The sequence below is a fragment of the Mobula hypostoma genome, chromosome 27 (assembly GCF_963921235.1).
Source record: "Mobula hypostoma chromosome 27, sMobHyp1.1, whole genome shotgun sequence".
NCBI classification, from domain to species: domain Eukaryota; kingdom Metazoa; phylum Chordata; class Chondrichthyes; order Myliobatiformes; family Myliobatidae; genus Mobula; species Mobula hypostoma.
In genome coordinates, this window is record NC_086123.1 from 32,679,419 (window position 1) to 32,692,988 (window position 13,570).

Consider the following 13,570-nt stretch of genomic DNA (forward strand, 5'->3'; position numbering starts at 1 on the left):
TACCCTGCCCCTCCACCTAACCTCATATTGTCTGCAAATTTTGCAAGAAAGCCATCAATTCCTTCCAAAATCTTTATTTGATACTATTGATTCTAAAATTTCCTCATATATGGCAGAATAAAAATCCCAGGTTAAGTAACAGATATTTACAGAAGTCCAAGAAAGATGGTGGTTTGGCATTGCCGAATCTAAGCTTCTATTACTGGGCAATTAATATTCAATATTTAATATTTTGGACACAAGATTGGGATATAATTCCAAGTCCACAATGGGTAAACCTTGAAGGTTATTCTGTACAAGGGTTTTCATTAGTTTCTATTTTAGGAACTTCACTTCCCTTTGTGTTTTCTAAATTGAATAAACAAATAGTTTATCTAATAATTAAATATACATTACCAATGTGGTTCCAATGTCATAAATTTTTTGGCTTGAACAAATTTATATTATCAAGCTCTATTATATCTAATTTTTTTTTCCAATCCTCGATTATGGATCAAACCTTTTTGATATGGAAAATGAAGGGTATAACTTGTTTCTGTGATGTATTTTTGAATAATTGTTTCATGTCTTTTGAACAGTTATCTAATAAATATAACTTGCCCAGATCCCATTTTTTTTAGATATTTACAAATAAGAAACTTTTTAAATACCATGCTGTCTACCTTTCCAATTTCACACTCTACCCATATCACTGAAAAAAATGTAGGTTTAAATCCTTATCAGAAGGGATTAATAGCAACCATTTATGATATAATTATGAAAACACAGCCAGGTATATCTGATAAAATTAAGAATGAATGGGAAAGGGAAATTCAACTTTGCTTACCAATAGAGAAATGGGAGAAAATTCTTCAATTAGTTAGCTCTTCCTCTATATGTGCTAAACATACGCTGACAAGGTGATGCATAGGACCCACTTGGCTAAAGATAAACTAGCTCATTTTTACTCCCATATAAATCCTGTTTGTGACAGATGTCACTCTGAGGTGGCTTCTTTGACTCATATGTTCTGGTCCTGCCCTCGCTTGGAAAAATTTGAAAGATATTTTTGATATTATTTCAACAGTTTTGCGCTTTGATTTACAACCCCATCCTATTACAGCAATTTTTGGTTTGCCAATATTGGAACATAGCTCTTTATCCTCTTCAGCTTGTCAAATAATTGCATTTGTCACATTAATGGCCAGAAGATCCATTTTATTGAATTGGAAAGAGACCAACCCCCCTACTACATTTCAATGGTTTTCCCAAATGATATCATGTTTAAATTTGGGAAAGAAATGTTTCCAGCACAGACCCCTGTGGAACACCACTAGTCACTGGCAGCCAACCAGAAAAGGCCCCCTTTATTCCCACTCTTTGCCTCTTGCCAATCAGCTACTGCTTTTTCCATGCTAGAATCTTTCCTGTAATACCATGGGCTCATAGCTTGTTAAACAGCTTCATGTGTGGCACCTTGCCAAAGGCATTCTGAAAATCCAAGTACACAACATCCACCAATTCTCCTTTGTCTATCCTGCTTGTTATTTCATCAAATAATTCCAACAGACTTGTCAGGAAAGATTTTCCCTTGAGGAAACCATGCTGACTATAGCCTATCATGTGCCTCCAAGTACCCTGAGGTATCGTCCTTAATAAGCGACTCCAACATCTTCCCAACCTCTGAGGTCAGACTAACAGACTATAGTTTCCTTTCTTCTGCCTCTCTCCCTTCTTGAAGAGTGCAGTGACATTTGCAATTTTCCAGTCTTCTGGAACCATTCCGGAATCTAGTGATTCTTGAAAGATCATTAACAATGCCTCCACAATATCTTCAGCTACCCCTTTCAGAACCATGGAGTGTATACCATCTGGTTCAAGTGACCGATCTACCCTCAGACCTTTTAGTTTCCCAAGAACCTTTTCTTTAGTAATGGTAACTTCACACACTTCATGACCCCTGACACCTGGAACTTCCAGCATACGGCTAATGTCTTCTACAGTGAGGACTGTTTATCTGCCATTTCCTTGTCCCCCATTACTACTGCTCCAATATCCACTCTTGCCTCTCTCTTACACTTTATGTTCCTGAAGAAACTTTGGGTATCCTTTTTAATATTGTTGGCTAGCTTACTTTCGTATTCCATCTTTACCTTCTTCATGACTTTTTAGTTGTTTTCTGTTGGATTTTAAAGTATTCCCAATCCTCTAACTTCCCACTAATGTTTTCTCTATTATATACCCCCTTTTTGGCTTTTATATTGGCTTTGACTCCTCTTGTTAGCTACGGTGTGTCATCTTGCTTTTAGAATACTTCTTCCTCTTTGCAATGTATATATCCTGTGCCTTCTGAACTGCTTCCAGAAATTTCAGCCATTGCTTCTCTGCCATCATCCCTGCCAGTGTTCTTTTCCAAACAATTCTGGCCAATTCCTCTCTTATGCCTCTGTAATTCTCTTTACTCCACTGTAATACTGACACATCTGACCATAGCTTCTTCTTCTGAATTTCAGGGTGAATTTGATCATATTATGATTACTTGTCCTAAAGGATCAATGGTTCCATTTAATATCAAAGAATGTATGCAATATACAACCTTTTACCTTAAGCTCTCTAATCAATTCTGGTTCATTGCACAACACCCATTCCAGAACAACTGATCCCCTGGTGGACTCAACCAAAAGCTGTTCTAAAAAGCCATCATGTAAGCACTCTAGAAATTCCCCCTCGATGAATGCAGCACCAGCCTGATTTTCCCAATTTATCTGTATAGTGAAATCCCCCATGACTATTGTAACATTGCCCTTTTGGTATGCATTTTCTAGCTCCCATTGTAATTTGTAGATCACATCCTTACCACTGTTTTGAAGTCTGTATATAGCTCCCATCAGGGTCTTTTTACCCTTGCAGTTCCTTAGCTCTATCCATATCGATTCAGCACCTTCCGACTCTACATGACCTCTTTCTAATGAGTTGATTTCAGTTTTTGCCAACAAAGCAACAATGCTACCTCTCCCTTCTTGCCTGCCCTTTTAATACAATGTGTATCCTTGGACATTAAGCTCCCAGCTATAATCTTCTCTCAGCCATGATTCAGTGATGTCTACAACATCATACCTGCCAATCAGCAACTGTTCTCCAAACTCATCTACCTTACAGCATATCCTACATGCTTCCTACATATATCATCTTCAGTCCTGTATTCACCCTTTTTGATTTGGTCTGCCTTTTATGTTGCAACTCATCCTGTTGACTGTAATTTTGCCCCATCAACAGCCTCTCCTCACTACACATTGCCTCTGTTTGTAAACCAGCTACCTCATCATCTGCACTATTATCCACCTATTTTCCTTTATGTTATGTTATGTTAACCTTTATTTTCATTTTTTTATAAAATGAATGCGACCACAAAATGCTTTATGCTGTGAAAAGATCAAGTACCAGTAAACTTTCTGTTATCCCTTCTGAGACCTCAAAGAAGTTAATGCCTAAGTATAGGCCACTTCCAGTGGCTGCCCTGCATACCTAGTTCACACAAGTGTTTACACTAACCTCCGCCATGCTGTTGTGTGAATCATTGCCCTTTGGTGTGTTAGTGATGAAGCCATAATTGAGGAATGTGTGGTATTTATGAGGAGGAAACTCAGTGGAATAATTTGTGTCAAAATATCACTTTTCTCACTGCTGCCATCAGGTAGAAGGTACAAGAGCCCCAGGACCCACATCAGGTTACTACCCCTCAACCATCAGGCCCTTGAATAGAAGTGGATAACTACACTCACCTGTCCCATTATTGAGATGTTCCCACAATCAATGATCTCACATTAAGGACACTTGATCTCATTATCTCATATTCTCATTATTTGTTGCTATTTATATTTGCATTTGGACAGTTTGTTGTCTTCTGCACTCCACTTGAAATTTCATTGATCCTGTTATAGTTACTGTTCTATTAATTTAATGTCAGGGTTGTATATGGTGACATATATGTATTTTGATAATAAAATTTACTTTGAACTTTGAAGGTCATCCATCTGCAAATTGGCAAAATGCTTAATCTGAAAGAAACGATATTTAAAAGCTTCATGCTCCAAGACGGCAAGATCCGTCATTAAGGACCCTCATCAACCAGTACAAGCCCTCTTCTCATTACTACCATTAGAGGGAAGGTATAGGAGCCTAAAGACCCCAGGTTTTAGGAACAGTTTTTTTTTGTAATTCAAATTTTTATTATTATTTATTCTTATTTTACAAAGCAGCACAACATATCATAGAGCAGATAGAGTACAGCATATTTACACAGCCATCCCATGACAGGAAGACAAGTAAAACTTAGAAACAGAAAGAAGTTCTAATTTAAGTTCAAATTAAAATACAACCAAAATTGATCCCACGCGTCTTGCACTTTTCCCTCACTGTTAATTCTTCCCAATGTGTTCATATGATGAAATCTTAATCATTTCCTCAGTCCATTCCTTCACAGTGGGACACCTGGGTTTTTTCCAGTTTTGCAATATAATTCTTGCAGCTGTGATGAGACCCACTTTTAAAATAGGGAACTTGTCATTGTTTACATTAGGTATCATTGTCCTGTCACCCAGGAGACAAAGCCGTGGGCACAAGGGCAGTGTGGAACCCGACCAACTCCCCAACAAATGAAGAACTTTACACCAAAATGGACGAACCATGGAACACTCCCAAATCATGTGAAAATATGTGCCCATCTCATTTTTACATTCCCAGCATAAATTATCAACAATCCCCATTTTGTAGAGTCTAGTTGGTGTCCAATAATATCTGTGCACTATCTTATATTGAATAGATTTCGCTCTCACTTCCCTAATATGTCTACCCACATTTGATAAAATATTTAACTACTCATTATCTTCAATATCGCTTCCAAGATCCTTCTGCCATACTGCTTTGAGATTGTTACACGATTCACCCACAGAATGCTCGAACATTTTATAAAATACAGATGCTTTATGAACTTCCTGTGGTAATGTAAAGTATTCAGTTAAAGGGTTACTTTGTAGGTCATCGTTCTTGAATATGCTACTAACGCGATGTCTTATTTGCAAATACTTCTAAAAATTTCCTTTATCTACAAAGTTATATTTCCTCTGCAAATCCACATATGACATAAAAATCCCATTCTCATAGAGATCACCGACTGTATTTACACCTTTCATCTTCCATTCTTTCCAGTACACCATTCTTTTCCCAATGCATATCTCAGGGTTATTCCGGAGCGAGGAGTATAACTGGTTTTAATGTGACATTCTACAAGCTTTATGAATTATACTCCACACACTCCTTGAGTGAGATAGTATAGGATTTAGATCAGTCTTGTTTTCCACATGCTGTGAGAGGATATTAAGGGGAGAATGTGGTGCAGCCAGGCTCCGTTCTGTAATTACCCAATCTAAATCAACATCAGCCCTGTCCCAATGTTTAGCTAATTTGGTCATTTCAAAGGATAATTTATGTGCTCTGACGTCAGGTAGACTGAGCCCACCCATGTCCCTGGACATACACATCTTACTCTTTTAAATTCTGGGCTTCTTTTTATCCCATGGAAAATCCCTGATAATTTTGTTGTATTGCTTGTAGATCAAATCTGATATATTTAAAGGAAGCATCATAGAAAGATAATTAAACTGAGGTGCTATGACCATTTTAACTGCATTGACTTTACCCCAGAGTGACAGTCTCAGTGCCCCCCACTTATCCAGATTATTTCTTATCCTACTCAATAATGGGTCATAATTTAAAGTAATTATTTCATCCAAATTCTGACTAAATAGGAACAGCTTCTTCTCATGTGCCATCAGATTTCTGAACGGTCCATAATCAACACCTCACTCCTCCTCCTTGGCACTATTTATTCTTTCTTGTAACTTATACTAAGTTTTAAAGTCTTGCAATGTACTGTTGCCACAGAATAACAAAGTTCACACATTCTGATTCTGAGATACATTTAGTGCTGGAATTACCAGCTAACTCTTGCCATCTGAATTTGTACATCCTCTGTGTGACTGCATGGGTTTCCTCTGGGTGCTCCAGTTCTGTCCCACAGTCCAAAGGTGTATCGGTTGGTAGGTTAATTGGTCATTGTAAGTTGTCCCATGATTAGCCTAGGGTTAAATCAGGGGCCAGAAAGGCCTATTCGAATGATTAAAGCGATTCCATTTATTATCAGAGAACATATACAGTATACAACTAAAATGCTTGGTCTTTGCAGACATCCATGAAAAACAGAAGAAGCCCAAAAAAAGAACGACAGAAAAACATTATAAAGTCTATAAAATTGAGTTATTAATTTGATTAATGTAAGTTTTTGTTTAATTGGAGATTTTTGGACCAGTGTTGCAGATTCTGAAGTTTACGACATTGGAGGAGGTAATTGAATGAGCAAATGATACCAAATATGGACTTGCAGGGGCAGTTTTCACCAGTGACCTCGACAAGGCCAATTACGTCTCTCATGGTTTATGTGCGGGAACTGTCTGGTAAGTTTACCTACATAAGGCTAAGACATCCCAGTCTTGACTTCTTTTGGATTTCTTCCCTTTTCTAAAATCAAGTTGAATATATTATCATGTGCAACAGTACATGCATGCACAGGTCAATGAAAAACTTACTTCAGCAGCATCGTGGGCATAATTAGATACACAATATTCAGAAGAAAAACATTTCTTTAACTGAATACCAAAGAAAGATACCAACTAGAACAACTCATCCTCAAGTAACTGTCTATTTTACTCAATTGTGGCCATGCGTGTTAAAAAGCTATTGAGGTACTTGACTGCAAACAACAGGAATTCTGCAGATGCTGGAAATTCAAGCAACACACATCAAAGTTGCTGGTGAACGCAGCAGGCCAAGCAGCATCTATAGGAAGAGGTACAGTCGACGTTTCAGGCCGAGACCCTTCGTCAGGACTAGGTACTTGACTACTGAGTACAGTTCAGTGTTCCGTCTCATTTCTAATGACCAGTGTGCACAAAAATCTTGTGCTTTTCAATATTTTTGCCCAGTGACAACAGCATGAGTGCACTGAATAACTTCTTCAATAAAAACAGAATAAATAACCCAGTTCTAAAATCTTCAGACAAACCATCGCAAACTTCACGTTGTCAACCCCGCATCAAAAACCAGAAAAGGAAATGTGATTGTGTACGATCGTGAAATATACTTAACATGCCAGCGAGGTAGAGGGTGAGAACCTTTTGTTCGCACTTTAAATTCCTTTGTGTGCTGGTAGTAAAAGTTGTGTGCGTACACACACACACACCTTAGAGTGAACATTGACTGCATCTTTTCTGATATCTGTGCCTGCTTTTCATTTGAACCTGAATTCTGTGAGACAGAAGTGTCATTGCCTAATTCTTGTTGGTTATGGGAATGGTGGTGCAGGATAAGAGCATGTGACTTCTCCAACCTGCCATGCCATTCCTGGTCTAACCTTTGACCTCAGTTTCATTTTTCTAACCCATACCCGTGGACTCCTGTTTTGTAAAAGTCTGTCTACCGTAGCTTTAAACATACTTACTGACCCACGGTTTTCTGCGGAGAGAATTCCAGAGAGGTTCTTCCTCATTTTGCAGTTGTTTACCACTTGGTGCTCCCAGAACAGAAAACATCCTCATCATCTCCACTCTATTAAACCTCCCAGAATCTTGTGAGTTTCAATCAGATCACCTGACCTTCTAATTTTCAGAGAGTGTATTTTCAGTGCACCACCTCAAAGGTAGATATATCCACCTTCAAAGTACATTTATTATCAAAGTATGTAAGCAGTATTCATCTCCCCACAGACTTTGAGGCAGTGAATCAAATTGTGCATGAAACTTTAGGTTGCAATCTCAACAAACACTATATAGTTGTAGGAAGACTTACTTTCTACTCTATATGCCTTGTAATTAGGTCTCAAACCATTTCAGAATCAGAATCAGGTTTATTATCACCGGCACATGACGTGAAATTTACTAACTTTGCAGCAGCAGTTCAATGCAATACATAATCTGGCAGAGAGAGAGAGAAAAAAAAATAAATAAAATAAAACATAATAAATAAGCAAGTAAATCAATTATATATATGGAATTGATTATTTTTTAAAATGTGCATAAACAGAAATACTGTATATTAAGAAAGTGAGGTCATGTCCAAAGCTTTGATGTCCGTTTAGGAATCAGATGGCAGAGGGGAAGAAGCTGTTCCTGAATCACTGAGTGTGTGCCTTCAGGCTTCTGTACCTCCTACCTGATTGTAACAGTGAGAAAAGGGCATGCCCTGGGTGCTGGAGGTCCTTAATAATGAACGCTGCCTTTCTGATACACCACTCCCTAAAGATGTCCTGGGCACTTTGTAGGCTAGTGCCCAAGATGGAGCTGACTAGATTTACAACCTTCTGCAGCTTCTTTCAGTCCTGTGCAGTAGCCCCTCCATACCAGACAGTGATGCAGCCTGTCAGAATGCTCTCCACAGTGCAACTATAGAAGATTTAGAGTGTATTTGTTGACATGCCAAATCGCTTCAAACTCCTAATAAAGTAAAGCTGCTGTCTTGCCTTCTTTATAACTACATCGACGTGTTGGGACCAGGTTAGATCCTCAGAGATCTTGACACCCAGGAACTTGAAGCTGCTCACTCTCTCCACTTCTGATCCCCCTATGAGGATTGGTACGTGTTCCCTTGTCTTTCCCTTCCTGAAGTCCACAATCAGCTCTTTCGTCTTACTGACGTCGAGTGCCAGGTTGTTGCTGCAGCACCAATCCACTAGTTGGCATGTCTCACTCCTGTACGCCCTCTCGTCAACACCACCACCACAAACGTAGCTGCTCCTCTCCACTCCATTATGATAGTCTATCACTTAAGCTGTTTATATTCAATCCCTTCGTCGCTACAATCATACACTTCATTATACATTATAAATTTCATTATACAGTCACAGGAAAGCTGATAGTAAGGTGCCTCCTCTATGTTTTCTTCCACATCACCAATTGCAGTCACCTGGGCTGCTCTACTATTAACAAAATTAAGACATTTATCCTAATTGGACAATAATGTCTTAAACACTGATTTATTTGTTATGTGCCATGTTGTATGGACGTAGGCAATCATGGTCTTTCCACGACTCTGATAGCTCTTGGCAAAATTTTCTACAGAAGTAGTTTGCCATTGCCTTCTGGGCAGTGTCTCTACAAGATGGGTGGCCCCAGCCATGATAAATACTCATAGAAACATAGAAAATAGGTGCAGGAGTAGGCCATTCGGCCCTTCGAGCCTGCACCGCCATTTATTATGATCATGGCTGATCATCCAACTCAGAACCCCGCCCCAGCCTTCCCTCCATACCCCCTGACCCCCGTAGCCACAAGGGCCATATCTAACTCCCTCTTAAATATAGCCAATGAACTGGCCTCAACTGTTTCCTGTGGCAGAGAATTCCACAGATTCACCACTCTGTGTGAAGAAGTTTTTCCTAATCTCGGTCCTAAAAGGCTTCCCCTTCATCCTCAAACTGTGACCCCTCGTTCTGGACTCCCCCAACATCGGGAACGATCTTCCTGCATCTAGCCTGTCCAATCCCTTTAGGATTTTATACGTTTCAATCAGATCCCCCCTCAATCTTCTGAATTCCAACGAGTACAAGCCCAGTTCATCCAGTCTTTCTTCATATGAAAGTCCTGCCATCCCAGGAATCAATCTGGTGAACCTTCTTTGTACTCCCTCTATGGCAAAGATGTCTTTCCTCAGATTAGGGGACCAAAACTGCACACAATACTCCAGGTGTGGTCTCACCAAGGCTTTGTACAACTGCAGTAGTACCTCCCTGCTCCTGTACTCGAATCCTCTCGCTATAAACGCCAGCATACCATTCGCCTTTTTCACCGCCTGCTGTACCTGCATGCCCACTTTCAATGACTGGTGTATAATGACACCCAGGTCTCGTTGCACCTCCCCTTTTCCTAATCGGCCACCATTCAGATAATAATCTGTTTTCCTATTTTTGCCACCAAAGTGGATAACTTCACATTTATCCACATTAAATTGCATCTGCCATGAATTTGCCCACTCACCCAACCTATCTAAGTCACCCTGCATCCTCCTCACAGCTAACACTGCCGCCCAGCTTCGTGTCATCCGCAAACTTGGAGATGCTGCATTTAATTCCCTCATCCAAGTCATTAATATATATTGTAAACAACTGGGGTCCCAGCACTGAGCCTTGCGGTACCCCACTAGTCACCGCCTGCCATTCTGAAAAGGTCCTGTTTATTCCCACTCTTTGCTTCCTGTCTGCTAACCAATTCTCTATCCACATCAATACCTTACCCCCAATACCGTGTGCTTTAAGTTTGCACACTAATCTCCTGTGTGGGACCTTGTCAAAAGCCTTTTGAAAATCCAAATATACCACATCCACTGGTTCTCCCCTATCCACTCTACTAGTTACATCCTCAAAAAATTCTATGAGATTCGTCAGACATGATTTTCCTTTCACAAATCCATGCTGACTTTGTCCGATGATTTCACCGCTTTCCAAATCTGCTGTTATCACATCTTTGATAACTGACTCCAGCAGTTTCCCCACCACCGACGTTAGCTAACCGGTCTATAATTCCCCGGTTTCCCTCTCCCTCCTTTTTTAAAAAGTAGGGTTACATTAGCCACCCTCCAATCCTCAGGAACTAGTCCAGAATCTAACGAGTTTTGAAAAATCATCACTAATGCATCCACTGTTTCTTGGGCTACTTCCTTAAGCACTCTGGGATGCAGACCATCTGGCCCTGGGGATTTATCTGTCTTTAATCCCTTCAATTTACCTAACGCCACTTCCCTACTAACATGTATTTCGCTCAGTTCCTCCATCTCACTGGACCCTCTGTCCCCTACTATTTCTGGAAGATTATTTATGTCCTCCTTAGTGAAGACAGAACCAAAGTAATTATTCAATTGGTCTGCCATGTCCTTGCTCCCCATAATCAATTCACCTGTTTCTGTCTGTAGGGGACCTACATTTGTCTTTACCAGTCTTTTCCTTTTTACATATCTATAAAAGAGTAGATATTTTTACATATCTACTCTTCAGAGATTGTCTGCCTGGTGTCAGTGGTCACATAACCAGGACTTGTGATGTGCACCAGCAGCTCAAACCACCATCCACCACCTTATCCCATGGCTTCACGTGACCCTGAAGGGGGGGGCTAAGCAGATGCTACACCTTGCCCAAGACTAGAGGAGGGAAGGAGTGCCTTACATTTCCTTTGGTACAGACCTATCTCCACCCTGACACCCCAATAAGTATATCAATCAATAAATAAATAAAATATTTTGTGAGGTACCAAATCTGGTGGTGTTGTTGACAGTGAGGAGAATAGTCACAGGTTTCATGACAATATTTATTAGTTGGTAAGATGGGCAGGGGAGCGGCAGATGAAATATCCTAGTATGTCCAAGGTGATACATTTGAGAAGATAAAAAGGATAATCCATCAAGAATGATAGAGTTCTAGAGAGTACTGAAGAATAGAGGGACCTTGGTATGCAACTGCAAGGATTCCTGAAGGCAATGTGGGCAGATGAGGTAATTACAAAACCATATGGGACACTTTCATTAGCTGAAGTAATATAACCATGGGAGGATAATGTATGACTTTATAAAGCCTTGGATCAGCCACAGAGCAGTTCAGATTGCAACATTATAGGGAATGAAGTGACTGTGGAGAAGATTCACCAGCACATTGCCTGGGTGGGGTGAAACGTTTCAGGTATGAGGAGACTGGATAGGCTGAGTTTGTTGTTCTGATAAAGGTATACAAAATTATGAAGGGTATGTGTAGGGGAGATAGTAGGAAACCTTTCTCCATAACTGAGGTATCTAAACCCGAGGACAAAGGTTTACAGTATGAGTCTGTAAGTTTAAAGAGAATTGGAGGAGTATTTGCTTTTCACTCAGGTGATTAGAATCTGGAATATGTCTCCAAGTGAGTTGTGGAGATAGAAAATGGAAAAGTTTAAGTATATAAACAAGCACTTGAATTGCAAGTGCGGAGAAGACTACGGACCAAATACCAATATTGATAAATAGGTTTGTTATAGATCAGTATGTAATGAACGTGGATTTAGCAGCCTGTTTCTGTGGTACCAAATCTGATTCTGTGTTATATGATGCTGCCTACTCTGTGGACTTTGCAATGGTAGTGCAATTGATGCATGATTGAACAATGCCATTTACTGTACAGCACAGAAAATCAACAATGATTCCGGATTCTAATCACATGGGTGAAAATGCACCAGCCTCCGTGTCCAGCATCACCTCCCACCGCACCATCTTCCCTGTCAAGCACATAATTCTCAACAAATTTTGCCATCTCCAACAGGATCCCACCACCAAGCAACACACACAAAATGCTGGTGGAACACAGCAGGCCAGGCGCATCTATAGGAAGAGGTACAGTCGACGTTTCGGGCCAAGGCCCTTCATCAGGACTAACTGAAAGAAGAGATAGTAAGAGGAGGGGGAGGGGAGATCTGAAATGATAGGAGAAGACAGGAGGGGGAGGGATGGAGCTAAGAGCTGGAAAGTTAATTGGCAAAAGGGATACCAGGCTGGAGAAGGGAGAGGATCATGGGACAGGAGGCCTAGGGGGAAGGAAAGGGGGAGGGGAGCATCAGAGGAAGAAATAGTGAGAAGGACAAAGGGAGAAAAGAGAGAAAGAAAGGGGAAATAAATAATAAATAATAAATAAATAAGGGATGGGGTAAGAAGGTGAGGAGGGGCATTAACGGAAATTAGAGAAGTAAAATAATCCCACCACCAAGCTCATCGGGAGGAGAAGATGGCGGCGCGATGCAGCTCACATGACCTCTCCGGTGAAATAATATTGTAATTGTTAAATAGGGGCCGTGCACAATTCTGATTTGATGGAGACAGACGTGAGAAGCACGGAGGAACGTCTAGAGAAACTTCTGAAATGCCCGGTTCGCTGCCGCTGCTACTGTGCAATCGAGAATCTCCGGAGGGACGGTCCCAAATCTTCGGCTTTGCCTGTTGCTGGTGGCCGGGGCTGGGGTCGAAGCGCTTGACAGAGACAGTGCTCGGTGCTCGGTGTCGGAGGGCTGGTCGGAGGCTCGAAGTTTTCGGACGACTCAGAGTCGGACTGTGGCCAGGTGCTTCCAGGATGCTGCATCGACAAGTTTGTGGCGCTAGAAGCTCATGGCAGGAAGAGAGTTTTCTTCCTTCTTCTGTCTGCGTGAGATGATGGGACTTTCAAGAGACTCTGAACTTTTTTTACCGTGCCCATGGCCTGTTCTTCATCAAGTTATGGTATTGCACTGTTGTAACTATATGTTATAATTTTGTGGTTTTTGTCAGTTTTTCAGTCTTGGTCTGTCCTGTATTTCTGTGATATCACACCAGAGGAACATTGTATCATTTCTTAATGCATGCATTACTAAATGACAATAAAAGAGGACTGTGTGTCCTCATAATCTAAAATCTTTCCCCCCTGTGCCCCCCTTTCTGCTTTTTGCAGGGATCTCTCCCTAAGTGACTCCCTCGTCCATTTGTTTCTTCCCACTGA

At 40.6% G+C, this 13,570-nt stretch overlaps 1 protein-coding gene across 1 annotated transcript in view; it reads left to right on the forward strand.

The window, feature by feature from the left end:
• Positions 1-13,570, forward strand: part of LOC134338393 (aldehyde dehydrogenase, mitochondrial-like) — a 66,386-nt gene that overhangs the window by 18,655 nt on the left and 34,161 nt on the right. The gene's annotated exons all lie outside the window — the stretch shown is intronic.